We start from the raw sequence: 14,869 nt of genomic DNA, 5'->3' as shown, positions 1-14,869 counted from the left end.
CACAATAAGAAGAGACTTGCTTGGGCCAAGAAACACGAGCAATGGACTCCTAACTTATGAGACTTCAGTTCCCCCCAAAAATACTTCACTTTATGTTAAATGCTGTATGTATTAACATTTTGGTGGAAAACTCTGGTGGAAAACTGCCCATTGGTCTGGTGAATCCAAATTAAATATTTTTGGTTCCAACCGCCTACTCTGCGTCTTTGTGAGACGCGGAGTAGGTGAACGGATGATCTCTGCATGTGTTGTTCCCACCGTGAAGCATGGAGGTGTGGGGGTGCTTTGCTGGTGACACTGTGTTTTATTTAGAATTCAAGGCACACTTAACCAGCATGGGATCACAGCATTCTACAGCGTTACACCATCCAATCTAGTTTGAGCTTAGTGGGACTCATTTGTTTTTCAACAGGACAATAACCCAAAACACACCTCCAGGCTGTGTAAGGGCTATTTGACCAAGAAGCAGCGTGATGGGAGTGCTGCATCAGATGACCTGGCCTCCACAATCACCTGACCTCAACCCAATTGAGATGGTTTGGGATGGGTTGGACCGCAGAGTGAAGGAAAAGCAGCCAACAATTGCTCAACATATGTGGGAACTCCTTCAAGACTGTTGGAAAGGCAATCCAGGTGAAGCTGGTTGAGAGAATGCCAAGAGTGTGCAAGGGGTGGCTACTTGGAAGAATCTAAAATATTTTTTGATTTGTTTTACACATTTTTGTAGTGAGTACATTTCATGTGTTATTTCATAGTTTTGATGTCTTCACTATTATTCTACAATGTAGAAATTAGTCAAAATCAAGAAATCCTTGAATGAGTAGGTGTCCAAACTTTTGACTGGTACTGTATTTGAAAAATTCTCACCTGCACAGACAAGTGTTTCCCCCCCCCCCCAAATACAAATGTTGAAATACTCCCATGTATTTGAACCCAGCTCTGTATGGCCCTAGGGGAAATAAGTAGAAAATAGTTTCAAATTAGGCTTGGGCAGTATGCAGATGGTCATACCTTCATACCGACCTTGTGCCATCCCGAGATATTTGGTAATATCTCGGGATGAACACAATGGCCTCTTGCTGTTATTTGAAGTTTAGCATTGCTAACAAGTACTTGTAAAATCCTATAGAGGATATTAGTTAAATGCTAACGGGCACATTGTAAACATTTTAAACAGTCTCTGACAGACATCCCATCGCATAAAGTTATACAAGTAACAAAAAAAATGCTACTCCAGTTTGCTGCACACCCAAAACAAATATTAGATAGCAAGGCTCTTGATCCAGGAGGGTATTCTCTGCGGTTACCAAGAGAAGCTTGATTTAACAAAAAGCTAACCACTACATTAGCAAACCATATGCACATCTGCAGTACATTTAGCACATTTTAGATAGTTAACTTAATAGTTATAAGATACTGTATCTAGCTGGCAAACATTTAGTTGTAATTTCCATACTGAAACTAGATAACCTGGTGTGTGCTGCACAACAGTGAAGTGAATCAAGGCTCCAGTCTCCCATCGTTGTGTGCTTGTAAACAAGCAGCATGTGACTGGGGACTACCAGCAAGCTTCATAATGTGACTGGTGAAATCAACAATGCTATCTGCTTGAAAACCCTCAAATGTCGCTGAGTTAAAGCAGTTCTGCATGAAAGAGTAGGCCAAAATTCCTCCACAGCGATGTGAGAGACGGATCAACAAATACACAAAGCATTTTGTTGCAGTAATTTCAGCTAAAGGTGGCACAACCAATTAATGGTTAGCAATTACTTTTTCACACAGGGGAATTGGGTGTTGCGGAACTTTGTTAAATAAATAAACAAATAAAATATTTTTTGATATTTGTAGACTCCAGTTCCCTTTATCTAATATTAGGTTTTTGGTTGAAGATCTAACATTTAAAATCAAAAATATACAAACTAGAGAAAATCAGAAAGGGGGAAATACTTATTCACGGCACTATATTCGGCCACATTATTTGAAATATGCATTTATTTGAACCCCGGTCTGGCCCATTGTTTAATTGCATTCAACAAAAATGTCTTCTGAATTTAACCCAACCCCTCAGAGAGGTGCGGGGGGCTGCCGTTGTTGTTGGTGGCGGTTAACTGCCTTGTTCAAGGTCAGAACGGCAGATTTTTTTTGTTCACCTCGCGGTTTCAAACAAGCAACCTTTTCATTACTGTCCCAACAGTCTAACCACTAGGCTACCTGCTGCCCTTATTTCAAATGAAGATGATGGCTACATGCAATGCTGTACACTGTACAAAATATTAAGAACCGCTTTCTAATATTTAGTTGCACCCTCTTTTGCCCTCTGAACAGCCTCAATTCATCAGGGCATGAACTCTACAAGGTGTCAAGTGTTCCACAGGGATGCTGGCCCATGTTGACTCCAATGCTTTCCTCAAGTTGGCTGGATGTCCTTTTGGGTGGTGGACCATTCTTGATGCACACATTGTTGTGCATGAAAAACCCAGCAGTATTGCTGTTCTTGACATAAACCGTTGCTCCTGACGCCTACTACCATACCCGTTTCAAAGGCACTTAAATCTTTTGTCTTGCCCATTCACACACTGAATGACACACATACACAATTCATTTTTCAATTGTCTCGAGGCTTAAAAATCCTTCTTTTAACCTGTCTCCTCCCCTTCATCTACACTGATTTATGAAGTGGATTTAACAAGTGACAAGGGATCATAGCTTTCGCCTGGTCAGTCTGTCATGGAAAGAGCAGGTGTTTTTAATGTTTTGTACACTGCTTATTATCCGTTAGGACATTTTCCTTTGAATTTCACACCACTATTTATTTTCTCTATGCAACTTAATGACTTCTATAACTCTCTTCTCCTTCGCCATGCAGTGCCAGAATTGACCAAGCCCTTCCAGACCACCCAGTCTCCTGCCGCCCCCAGCTCTGCTTCCCCCAGCCCTGGACCCACCCCCTCGGCGTCCCCCTCCCCTGCCACCGCGGCTGCAGGCGTCGCCCCCCCCCAGGGTGGGAACAATGCGAAGCGGCCGGCGGTGGCCAACGGACAGCCCCCCGCAGCAGGCACCCAGGCCTCCCAGCGCTACATGCCCCGCGAAGTGCCCCCGCGATTCCGCTGCCAGCAAGACCACAAAGTGCTACTGAAGAGGGGCCAGCCGCCGCTGTCCTCCATGCTACTGGGGGGAGGCACCGGGCCAGGGGGAGGAGGGGGAGACTGCCCCAATGCAACCATGGCTGCTGCCTCAGGTAGGTGTCAGGAACGAGTCCCGACATGAAGCATCATGCAAGTTTAGACTCTGTTCAAATACTTTAAAAGTGAATCCTATACCTTCCTATTTGATTCTTGGTATAATGTTTTGGTAAAAAAAAAGTTCTGTGTCCAAGACTTATACAATTGGGCAACAGTAGATGTTTATTTAACCTTCCATTTTAATAATGTACCTTTATGTTGTTTCCCGTCCAGATTCTAGTCCAGGCTATGTGGGTCCAGCTGCACCCTCACTGCCCCTCACCTCATCCTCCTCATCAATCGCTGCTTCTTCTACTACTTCTTCCAATTATGCAAATTCCACGTGGGGGGTTGGCTCTGGCAGCCTGCCCTCCTCTCAGGGCAGGGAGAAGGTCATCGTGGACGGCTCAGACCTGGAGGAATGGCCTAGCATTGCCGTTGGCGACGGGAATGGAGCAGGAGGAGGTGAAGCTTCGGGGACAGGAAGTGGTAGTGCTTCGTCGGGTGAGGGCGGTGGTGGAGTGCCGAACAGCAGTGCCTCGCGGAAAGGTGGCGATCCTGGCAGTCCCCCATCACCCACTTCCTCGTTCTCAATGCCCAATGAATGTATGCTGTCCGTCAGTGTGGTGTGGGGATCTGCTGCCTCACAGGGTCCTCCAGGGGCATCAGTGCCCTCCATTCCCAAAGCCTCCCCTCTGCCAATGGGCCCTGATGGATCCCTTGGTGGCAGTGGGGTGATCCCTGGTGCCAACTTCAACCCAAATGCCAACCCTTCCGCCTGGCCTGCTCTGGTGCAGCAGGATGGGGCTGGGGTAGCTTCCTCTGAGGGTGGCCCCCCCCCTTCCCTTCTCCAGAGCCTGGCTGGGTCTCTGTCTGCCCCGGGCCTGGGGAACCCACCTCTAGCTGTGAATCAATCCGCTCATCAGCACCAACTTCACCAAATGCAATCCAGAGACAGAGAGCACACGTCGGATGGGGGTTGGGGTGGAGCGGTACTGGAGACCGGAGCAGGACCAAAAAACGAGGGGACAGGGGTGGGAGCCGATACAGACTGTGGGGGAGGAGGCAATGGTGGAGAAAACCTCGCTGCCTCCCAAACCTCATCCTCCTCTTGGGGAGGCCAGCCTTTCCCTGCTGCTAACTCCAAAACGGGTGCCTCAAGGACTGATGGTTGGGAAGGGGGAGCTGCTGAGGGTGGTGGAGGCTCGGGGTGGAAGTACAGCGCTCAGGGGGGTAATGGAGGGAAATCCTGGGGTGCTGGAAGTGGGGGTAGCACTCAAACCCCCGGGGTATCTCAGGGAGGGGGTGCAGGAGGAGAGCGAGGGTCTTCAGTTGGAGACTGGGGAGGTAATTCAGGTGGGATGGGTGGAGGTGGAAATCCAGGAGGGGAGGCTGGTGGTGTCGGAGGCCGCAGCAGTAGCAGCAGCAGTAGTGGGGGCAGCAACCCCCCTGCCGCCTCTTCCTCTCCGACAACATCCACCACTACGACAAGAGCTTGGGACAATCAGAAGGGGGACGGAGTGGCAGGGGGGGACACAGGGGAGTGGGGGGGTGGCAAGGGTGGTAGAGGAGGTAATTCATCCAGCGGTGGGGGAAACTCCAGAGGCAGCGGCAATCAGCACCACGGGTACGGTCACCACCGGTATTCCCACCCCCCACCGCCCAACCCTGACGTGGCCTTACAGGCAATGCTCAGCCGCAGTGACCTGGACCCACGCGTCCTCTCCAACACAGGCTGGGGCCAGACCCAGATCAGACAGAACGTGGCCTGGGACCTAGAACCAGGAAAAGGAGGGACTGGGACATCTGCTTCATCCCAAAACGCTTCACCTCCCATGGGTCCATCTTCTCAATACTCCACTGGCTCTGCTACAACTACTGATCCAATGGCTCCTACCCCTCTCCCTGGCTCAGCTCCCAACCTGAACTCCAACCCTTCCCTGGGGACCCTGGTGGCTCTGGGGAGGGCTGGGAGGTTGGTAACAACGGCAGCAGTAGTGGCAGCAACTCCATGCCCAACCAAGGGCCACCTCCCCTAGGCTCCAACATGAGAAACCCTTCTGGCGTCACTCAATCTGGGTCAATGACCACTGGAGCAGGTATAGGTGGCGGCCTTGGACCAGGCCAGGGGAAGCCTACAGGAGGCTGGGGTGGGGTTGGACCAGGGGAGAGTCAAGGAAAAGGATGGGGGAACGAAGGGTCTGAGTGGGGTTGTGGGAGGGAACGCAGTAGAGGTTGTGGTGGAGGAGGTTGGGGAGATAATGGACAACAGGGTAACCAAGGTGGAGGAGGAGTTGGTGGCTGGGGAGGCGGCCAGGAGGAGAAGGGGACAGGAGGAGGATGGAAGGAGATGGGGCGGGATGGAGGGTGGGGTGGGCAGAGGGACAGGGGTGGGGAGACTGGGGGAGAGAGAACCTAAATCCAGTGGTGGAGGATGGGGAGAGGATAGGAAAGGTGGAGGTAACTCCGGTGGGGGAGACTCAGAAGTTGGTACGTGGGGTAGCTGGGACGAGGAGCCCCGAGGAGATCCTGGGGGCAGGAGGTACGGGTGGGGGGCGGAGGAGGGGTGGGGGGGGACATGGGATGCACCAAACCCCACCAGGGGCGTTGGGGTGGAGGTGGGAAGATGCACCCGTCACCGATGCCAAACAGCCAGACGGCTTCTGTGAAAGGCGCCATGGCACCGCAGCAACATTCGCAGCACCCACCGCAACAAACGCTGGAACCGGGAGGAGGGGGCTGGGTGAGACAACCGGGTGCCCAGCACCAGAACCAAAGCAGTTCGGGCTGGATTGCCGGACCCATCCCCAGTGGCCCTGGGGGAGGGGAAGGACCAGAGTCCAGCGGGTGGGAGGAACCTTCACCGCAATTCATTAGCCGGAAGATGGACATTGACGATGGGACATCGGCTTGGGGAGACCCCAGCCAGTTTAATAAGAAGACTGTCAACCTGTGGGAGAAGAATGGCTCTCCTGCTGGTCATCAGCCGGAAATGCAGGGCCAGGGAGCAGGACCACCGACCCAACAGCAGCAGGGGCTACCAGCTCTACAGCAGCCTGGACCTGGGAGGCAGCCCACTGGGATGGGAGGCAGGGACATCAACCCTGGGCCTGGAAGGCAGCCAACTGGGATGGGAGGCAGGGACATCAACCCTGGGCATGGGAGGCAGCCCACTGGGATGGGAGGCAGGGACATCAACCCTGGGAAAGCTCCAGGGATGGGTAAGAGACTAGCCGTTGGCTAATGTGCTATACTTTATGATGAATCTGAGCTGTTTGTATTGATGTGTGAATATGAGATGGAGCCTATTATCTTATAGACATGCGGAGCGGAAGGAAGGATTGATGTTAAATCCATAATTGATAAACCTTTAAATCTATTTTCCTTTACATTTTTTGGTAGCACTTTACCATAAGGTTCCATTTGTAAAGGGGTTGTAATTGTTATGAATCATTATTTAATCATTTGTAAATGCATCAGAAATAGGGATTCAAATTTTGGTCTATTTTGCTGCCGACTAATGGACCGGACTGGTTAACAAACGGTTACATTTTCTTCAAACAGTAAAATGGCGTGACCAACAGAAAATGCTATCAAGCGGTATGTGTATAATGTTGAGATGTTTATTTCACCACCCTGACAATGGTAGTTGTCCCAAGGCTGGAAGGCAGGCGACACAGAAACGCATTTGGCTTGTTTTAGACAGATTTTGCCGTGAGTGAAACCTCTCCCTTCACCTTTTCCGGACATTTTTCATTAAGAGCTTAATGGAACATTCAACAATAGCAAGCATATTGTCTTACTGGCAAAATGCTACAGCCTATGATTGAACATGCAACTCCTGTAATGAAGCTGCTAATAAAAAGTCATTTCCCGCAATTTAGAAACACCGTACCTAATGTAAGCTGTTCCATATGTGACAGACATGAAAATCTGTGTTAGAAATGTAGCAAGATGGGGGGGAATCTGTAACAACAACTAGGATGTGTTGCCAATATGACAAGGATTGTGCCTTTGACTTCTGGACAATGAAAGAAAGTTGATATGAAAACCAATAGAACCGTTTAGAAGTGCTGGTTAATGCCATCAGGAAGTCTTTCTAAAATAATTGCCTCCATGTTTCTATGGATGGATTTTTGCAAGGCTACTTTGAAGCAAGGTAAGACATGCCTCATTATTTGAAGTAAAGTAAAAATGTTCAGCTTTCAAATAACTGCCTCAAGCTCGCATTGCAAAGCGGTGGGTGACGCACTGGTGGCATGACTACTGTTGACTATAGCCTATATACTCAAATGCCAAATGAGAGGGGCGCTTTAATTGAGAGTTGAGATTGAGAAATAGAAATGGCTACCTTTTTAATCGTGTTCGTCAATGTTTTTAACACATAATTGCATTTAGATTTGTTATTTGTTGTGCAATGACTGGGCTTACAAAAGCAGGTTGTACCCCAATGAGGAGCTGCTCTAGTGCTGTCTGACGGGTGATAGGCTATTCTGCTCCTCAAACTAGGCTCTGTATGCTGTCTGACGTGGTAGGCGCCGCTGCTACGCAAACTAGGCACTGTAAGCTGTCTGACGTGGTAGGCTACACCGCTCCTCAAACTAGGCACTGTAAGCTGTCTTGACAGGTGGTAGGCTACACCGCTCCTCAAACTAGGCACTGTAAGCTGTCTGACAGGTGGTAGGCTACACCGCTCCTCAAACTAGGCTCTATGTGTTGTCTGACAGGTGGTAGGCTACACCGCTCCTCAAACTAGGCTCTGTATGCATGTGATAAATAAGATGACTAATGGAAATACACAGGTGGCAATTGAATTATGCAAATTAACCTATCCGATAAGCATTAACCTCAAGGGTACGTGGGACGTCCCACCTGACCAACATCCAGTGAAAGTGCAGGGCGCCAAATTCAAACAAATCTCATAATTAAAATTCCTCAAACATACATGTATTATACACCATTTTTAAATATATATATATTTTTTTGTTGAATTTACCCCTTTTTCTCCCCCATTTCGTGGTATCCAATTGTTTTAGTAGCTACTATCTTGTCTCGTCGCTACAACTCCCATACGGGCTCGGGATAGACGAAGGTTAGCGCGCACTATGCCCGCCCCGCCACAGGAGTCGCTGGTGCGCGATGAGACAAGGATATCCCTACCGGCCAAACCCTCCCTAACCCGGACGACGCTAGGCCAATTGAGTGTCGCCCCACGGACGTCCTGGTCGCGGCCGGTTACGACAGAGCCTGGGCGCGAACCCAGGGTCTCTGGTGGCACAGCTGGCGCTGCAGTACAGCGCCCTCAACCACTGCGCCACCCGGGAGGCCCTATACACCATTTTAATCCCACCACAGTGTCCGATTTCAAAAAGGCTTTACAACAAAAGCATACCATGCGATTATGTTAGGTCAGTACCTAGTCACAAAAAAACACAGCCATTTTTCCAGCCAAAGAGAGGAGTCACAAAAAGCAGAAATGGAGATAAAATTAATCACTAACCTTTGGTGATTTTCATCTTCATCAGCACTCATAGGACTTCATGTTACACAATACATGTATGTTTTGTTCGATAAAGTTCATATTTATATCCAAAAATCTCTGTTTACAATGGCGTGTTATGTTTTGCCTCCAAAACATCCGGTGAAAGTGCAGAGAGCCACGTCAATTTACAGAAATACTACTCATAAATGTTGATGAAAATACAACTGTTATGCATGGAATTGAAGATATACTTCTCCTTAATGCAACCGCTGTGTCAGATTTTAAAAAAGCTTTACGGAAAAAGCACACCATATGGAATAATCTGAGTACAGACCAAAACAAGCAATACAGATACCCGCCATGTTATGGAGTCAACAAAAGTCAGAAATAGCATTATAAATATTCACTTACCATTGATCTTCATCAGAATGCACTCACAGGAATCCAAGTTCCACAAATGTTAGTCTTGTTCGATAAAGTCCATTTATGTCCAAATACCTCCTTTTTGTTCGCATTTAGGACAGTAATCCAAATGAGCAGGCTCTAGGTCCAGACAAAGTAAAAAAGTTATATTACAGTTCATACAAACATGTCAAACGATGTATATAATCAATCTTTAGGATGTTTTTATCATAAATCTTCAATAATGTTTCAACCGGAGAATTCCTTTTATCTTTAGAAATGAAAGGGAACGGAGCTCTCACGGGCACACGCCTGACTGAGCACATGGCCTTCTGGCAGACCCATGGCTCAATCAGCTCTCATTCTCTCCCACTTCACAGTAGAAGCCTGAAACAAGGTTCTAAAGACTGTTGACATCTAGTGGAAGCCTTAGGAAGTGCAATATGACCCCACAGACACTGTATATTGGATAGGCGAAGACTTGAAAAACTACAAACCTCAGATTTCCCACTTTCTGGTTGGATTTTTTCTCAGGTTTTTGCCTGCCAATTGAGTTCTGTTATACTCACAGACATCGTTCAAACAGTTTTAGAAACTTCAGTGTTTTCTATCCAAATCTACTAATGATATGCATATCCTAGCATCTGGGCCTGAGTAGCAGGCAGTTTACTTTTCATCCGGATGTGAAAATACTGCCCCCTACCCCAAAGAAGTTAATGGTTAACTGTTAACGTCCCTAATTATAAACCATTTAATAAACGGTCACATCGCATTGGTTAAAATAGTGCAATAACTGTTCAGTGTTTGCCAAATGGTGAGCCAATATTTACCTCTAGTTATTAACCATTTTATAAATGCACTTACAAACACTTATAAGACCTTATTTTCAATAGTTGCACATTTGACCAATACTTTTTTTTACCACTATTGGGTGTGATGCGTTGTTGCTCTGTCCCAGTAACAGAAGAGGTTGTCAATCATGATGTGTCTTGACCCACCTTTGAGACCCTGATCCCTAGCCAAATTTACATCCAGGATGTTATTCAATCATCATTCCTAACATATTACCGTTTACCATGTTATATTAACACACTTACCACTTCTCTGTGATAGTCCCAAGTATGGGTAACGCCCTGGTGTGAAATGGTAACCGTAGTACCATTGCTTAGTGAAACAATGGAGGTGGTATCCTGTCACAACTTTGAATGTTTTGGTCTTCATACCCACCATTCATTGATTGAACATGTTTAACAAAGTGTTGAATCTTCTCTCATATAAAGTATACCTTATTTTAAAGTGACAGACCTATAAACATTTATAAATGAGTTAACATAACTGCTAAAAGTATACCTTATGCCACTTACCTTGATGTCTAACTCACCAACAAACTATCATGGTCCAAACACGCAGACGGTCATGAAGAGGGCACGACAACGCCTATTCCCCCTCAGGAGACTGAAAATATTTGGCATGGGTCTTTAGATCCTCAAAGTTCTACAGTTGTACCATCACTGCCTGGTATGGCTATTGTTTGTCATCCGACTGAAAGGCACTACAGAGGGTAGTGCGTATGGCCCTATACCAGGCGGTGTTCTCTGCTACCGCACAGCGAGTGTAAGGGAGGGCCAAGTCTATGTCCAAAAGGCTCCTTAACAGCCATAAGACTGCTGAACAGTTAATCAAATGGTTACCCAGACTATTTGCAAAGTAGCTGCTGCTACTCGCTGTCTCTGTGCATAGTCACTTTACCCCTTCATACATGTCCATATTACCTCGACTAACCTGTATCCCCGCAAATTGACTCTGTACCAGTACCCCCTGTATATAGCCTCATTATTGTTATTTTTCTTAATTGCGTTGTTGGCTAACTTCACTAGGGTAGGGGGCAGGATTTGGAATTTTGGATGAAAAGCGTGCCCAAATTAAACTGCCTGCTACTTAGGCCCAGAAGCTAGGATATGCATATAATTAGTGGATTTGGATAGAAAACACTCTAAAGCTTCCAGAACTGTTAAAATAATATCTGTGAGTATAACAGAACTGATATGCCAGGCAAAAACCTGAGGAAAATCCAACCAGGAAGTGGGAAATCTGAGGTTTGTAGGTTTTCAAGTCTTATTTTGAAAGGCTGTTTTTCCATTGAAAGCCTATCCCCACCATACAAAGACTAAGGACCCAGTTCACGATATCTATGGCTTCCTCTACATGTGGCCAGTCTTTAGGCATTGTTTCAGGCTTTTACTCTGAAAAATGAGGGAGATACAGCACTTTCAATGATCCCAGTGGAAATTTCCAGCCATGAGTCCTGCGTGTGATCGGGAGCGTGCATTTCTTGTTTCTCCTTTTCTATTGACAAAGCTTTTGTCCAGTTGAAATATTATTGGTTATTTATGACAAAAACAACCTGATGATCGATTTTAAACATCGTTTGACATGTTTCTACTAACTTTCATTGTACTTTTTTGACTTTTCGTCTTGATGTTGAGAGTGCGCATTGCCTTTGGATTTCTGAACTAAACGCACCAACAAAACTGAGGTTTTTGGACATAGAGGGACATTATCGAACAAAATGAACATTTGTCTAACCTGGAGACCTGGGAGTGCCACCAGATGAAGATCATCAAAGGTGAGTGATTCATTTTAATGCTATTTCTGACTTTTGTGAGCCCTCTCCTTGGCTGGAAAATGGCTGTGGTTTTTGTGGCTAAGCGCAGACCTAACATAATCGCGTTGTGTGCTTTCGCCTTAAATCCTTTTTGAAATCTGACACAGCGGTTGCATTAAGAAGTTTATCTTTAAATGTATGTTAAACACTTGTATCTTAGATCAATGTTTGAGTATTTCTGTAATTTGATGTGGCTCTCTGCACTTTCTCCGGATGTTTGTTTGAGACCATGCATTTCTGAACATAACGCGCCAATGTAAACTGAGATTTTTGGATATATATATGAACTTTATCGAACAAAACAAACATGTATTGTGTTACATGAAGTCCTATGATTGCCATCTGATGAAGATCATCAAAGGTTAGTGATTAATTTAATCGGTATTTCTGACTTTTGTGAGCCCTCTCCTTGGCTGGAAAATGGCTATAGTTTTCTGTGACTAGGCGCTGACCTAGGCGCTGACATCAAAAAATGTGGAAACCTTGTGGCCATTTATTAGTGAGTTGGAAACATAACAGTATATAATCTCAAACATGCAATACATAGTAAGAACAAAAAATTCATTTAATAGGATACATTGGGATGGAAGATGATGGCAGTGACTCATGTAGCCTATCATTGATACAGTGGGTAGCCTAACTAATTCAGATAAACAGGTGGGGTCTTTCTCCACTTTACTTTTACAAGTCAGCTTAGAAATTGACAAGATATTAACTATTTAAAATACATTGGGTCTCATGGTCCCCTTCTACAGTTGAAGTCAGAAGTTTACATACACCTTAGCCAAATACATTTAAACCCAGTTTTTCACATTTCCTGACATTTAATCCTAGTAAATATTCAGACTTCGGTCAGTTAAGATCACCACTTTATTTTAAGAATGTAAAATGTCAGAATAATAGAGTGATTTATTTCTTTAATCACATTCCCAGTGGGTCAGAGGTTTACATATACTCAATTAGTATTTGGTAGCATTACCTTTAAATTGTTTAACTTGAGTCAAATGTTTCGGGTATCCTTCCACAAGCTTCCCACAATAACTTGGGCAAATTTTGGCCCATTCCTCCTGGCAGAGCTGGTTAACTGAGTCAGGTTTGTAGGCCTCCTTGCTCGCACATGCTTTTTCAGTTGTGCCCACAAATTTTCTATGGGATTGAGGTCAGGGCTTTTGTGATGGCAACTCCAATATCTTGACTTAGTTTTCCTTAAGCCATTTTGCCACAACTTTAGAAGTATGCTTGAGGTCATTGTCCATTTGGAAGACCCATTTGCGACTGATGTCTTGAAACATTGCTTCGATATATCCACATAATTGTCCTCCTCATGAAGCCATCTATTTTGTGAAGTGCACCAGTCCTTTCTGTAGCAAAGCACCCCCACAACATGATGCTGCCACCCCCATGCTTCCCGGTTGGGATGGTAATTCTACGGCTTGCAAGGCTACCCCTTTTTCCTCCAAACATAACGATGGTCATTATGGCCAAACCGTTCTATTTTTGTTTCATCAGACCAGAGGACATTTCTCCAAAAAGTACGATCTTTGTCCCCATGTGCAGTTGCAAACCATAGTCTGGCTTTTTTTATGGCGGTTTTGGAGCCGTGGCTTCTTCCTTGCTGAGCTGCCTTTCAGGTTATGTCGATATAGGACTAATTTTACTATCCGATCCTTTTGTACCTGTTTCCTCCAGCATCTTCACAGGGTTTTGCTGCTGTTCTGGGATTGATTTGCACTTTTTGCACCAAAGTACGTTCATCTCTAGGAGACAGAATGTGTCTCCTTTCTGAGCGGTATGACCGCTACGTGGTCCCATGGTGTTTATACCTGCGTACTATTGTTTGTACAGATGAAAGTGGTACCTTCAGGCGTTTGGAAATTTCTCCCAAGGATGAACCAGACTTGTGGAGGTCTACAATGTTTTTCTTCCGATGTCTTGACTGATTTCTTTTGATATTCCTGTGATGTCAAGCAAAGAGGCACTGAGTTTGAAGGTAGGCCTTGAAATACATCCACAGATACACCTCCAATTGACTCAATGATGTCAATTAGCCTATCAGAATCTTCTAAAGCCATTGCATCATTTTCTGGAATTTTCCAAGATGTTTAAAGGCACAGTCAACTTAGAGTATGTAAACGTCTAACCCACTGGAATTGTGATACAGGGAATTATAAGTGAAATAATCTTTCTATAAACAATTGTTGGAAAAATGACTTGTGTCATGCACAAAGTAGATGTCCTAACCGACTTTCCAAAACTATAGTTTGTTAAGAGGCTCCTCTGTCCTCTACTCGTAACCTGTGTTAATGGCACCTGTTTGAACTTGTTATCAGTATAAAAGGCACCTGTCCACAACCTCAAACAGTCACACTCCAAACTCCACTATGGCCAAGACCAAAGAGTTGTCAAAGGACACCAGAAACAAAATTGTAGACCTGCACCAGGCTGGGAAGACTGAATCTGCAATAGGTAAGCAGCTTGGTTTGAAGAAATCAACTGTGGGAGCAATTATTAGGAAATGGAAGACATACAAGACCACTGATAATCTCCCTCGATCTGGGGCTCCACGCAAGATCTCCTCACCCCGTGGGATCAAAATTATCACAAGAACGGTGAGCAAAAAATCCCTGCAGAGAGCTGGGACCAAAAATAACAAAGCCTACCATCAGTAACACACTACGCCGCCAGGGACTCAAATCCTGCAGTGCCAGACGTGTCCCCCTGCTTAAGCCAGTACATGTCCAGGCCCGTCTGAAGTTTGCTAGAGAGCATTTGGATGAACCAGAGGAAGATTGGGAGAATGCCATATGGTCAGATGAAACCAAAATATAACTTTTTGGTAAAAACTCAACTCGTTATGTTTGGAGGACAAAGAATGCTGAGTTGCATCCAAAGAACACCATACCTACTGTGAAGCATGGGGGTGGAAACATCATTCTTGGGGCTGTTTTTCTGCAAAGGGACCAGGATGACTGATCCATGTAAAGGAAAGAATGAATGGGGCCATGTATCGTGAGATTTTGAGTGCAAACCTCCTTCCATCAGCAATGGCATTGACGATGAAACGTGGCTGGGTCTTTCAGCATGACAATGATCCCAAAC

At 45.7% G+C, this 14,869-nt stretch overlaps 1 pseudogene; it reads left to right on the top strand.

Annotated features, from left to right (window-relative positions):
* LOC115113827 (trinucleotide repeat-containing gene 6B protein-like) overlaps window positions 1-14,869 on the top strand; it is a 59,689-nt pseudogene that overhangs the window by 8,243 nt on the left and 36,577 nt on the right.

The sequence above is a fragment of the Oncorhynchus nerka genome, linkage group LG28, assembly GCF_034236695.1.
Source record: "Oncorhynchus nerka isolate Pitt River linkage group LG28, Oner_Uvic_2.0, whole genome shotgun sequence".
In the NCBI taxonomy this organism is placed as follows: domain Eukaryota; kingdom Metazoa; phylum Chordata; class Actinopteri; order Salmoniformes; family Salmonidae; genus Oncorhynchus; species Oncorhynchus nerka.
Note: the sequence above shows the minus strand (reverse complement) of the source record. Positions and strands in the feature narration are given on the sequence as shown.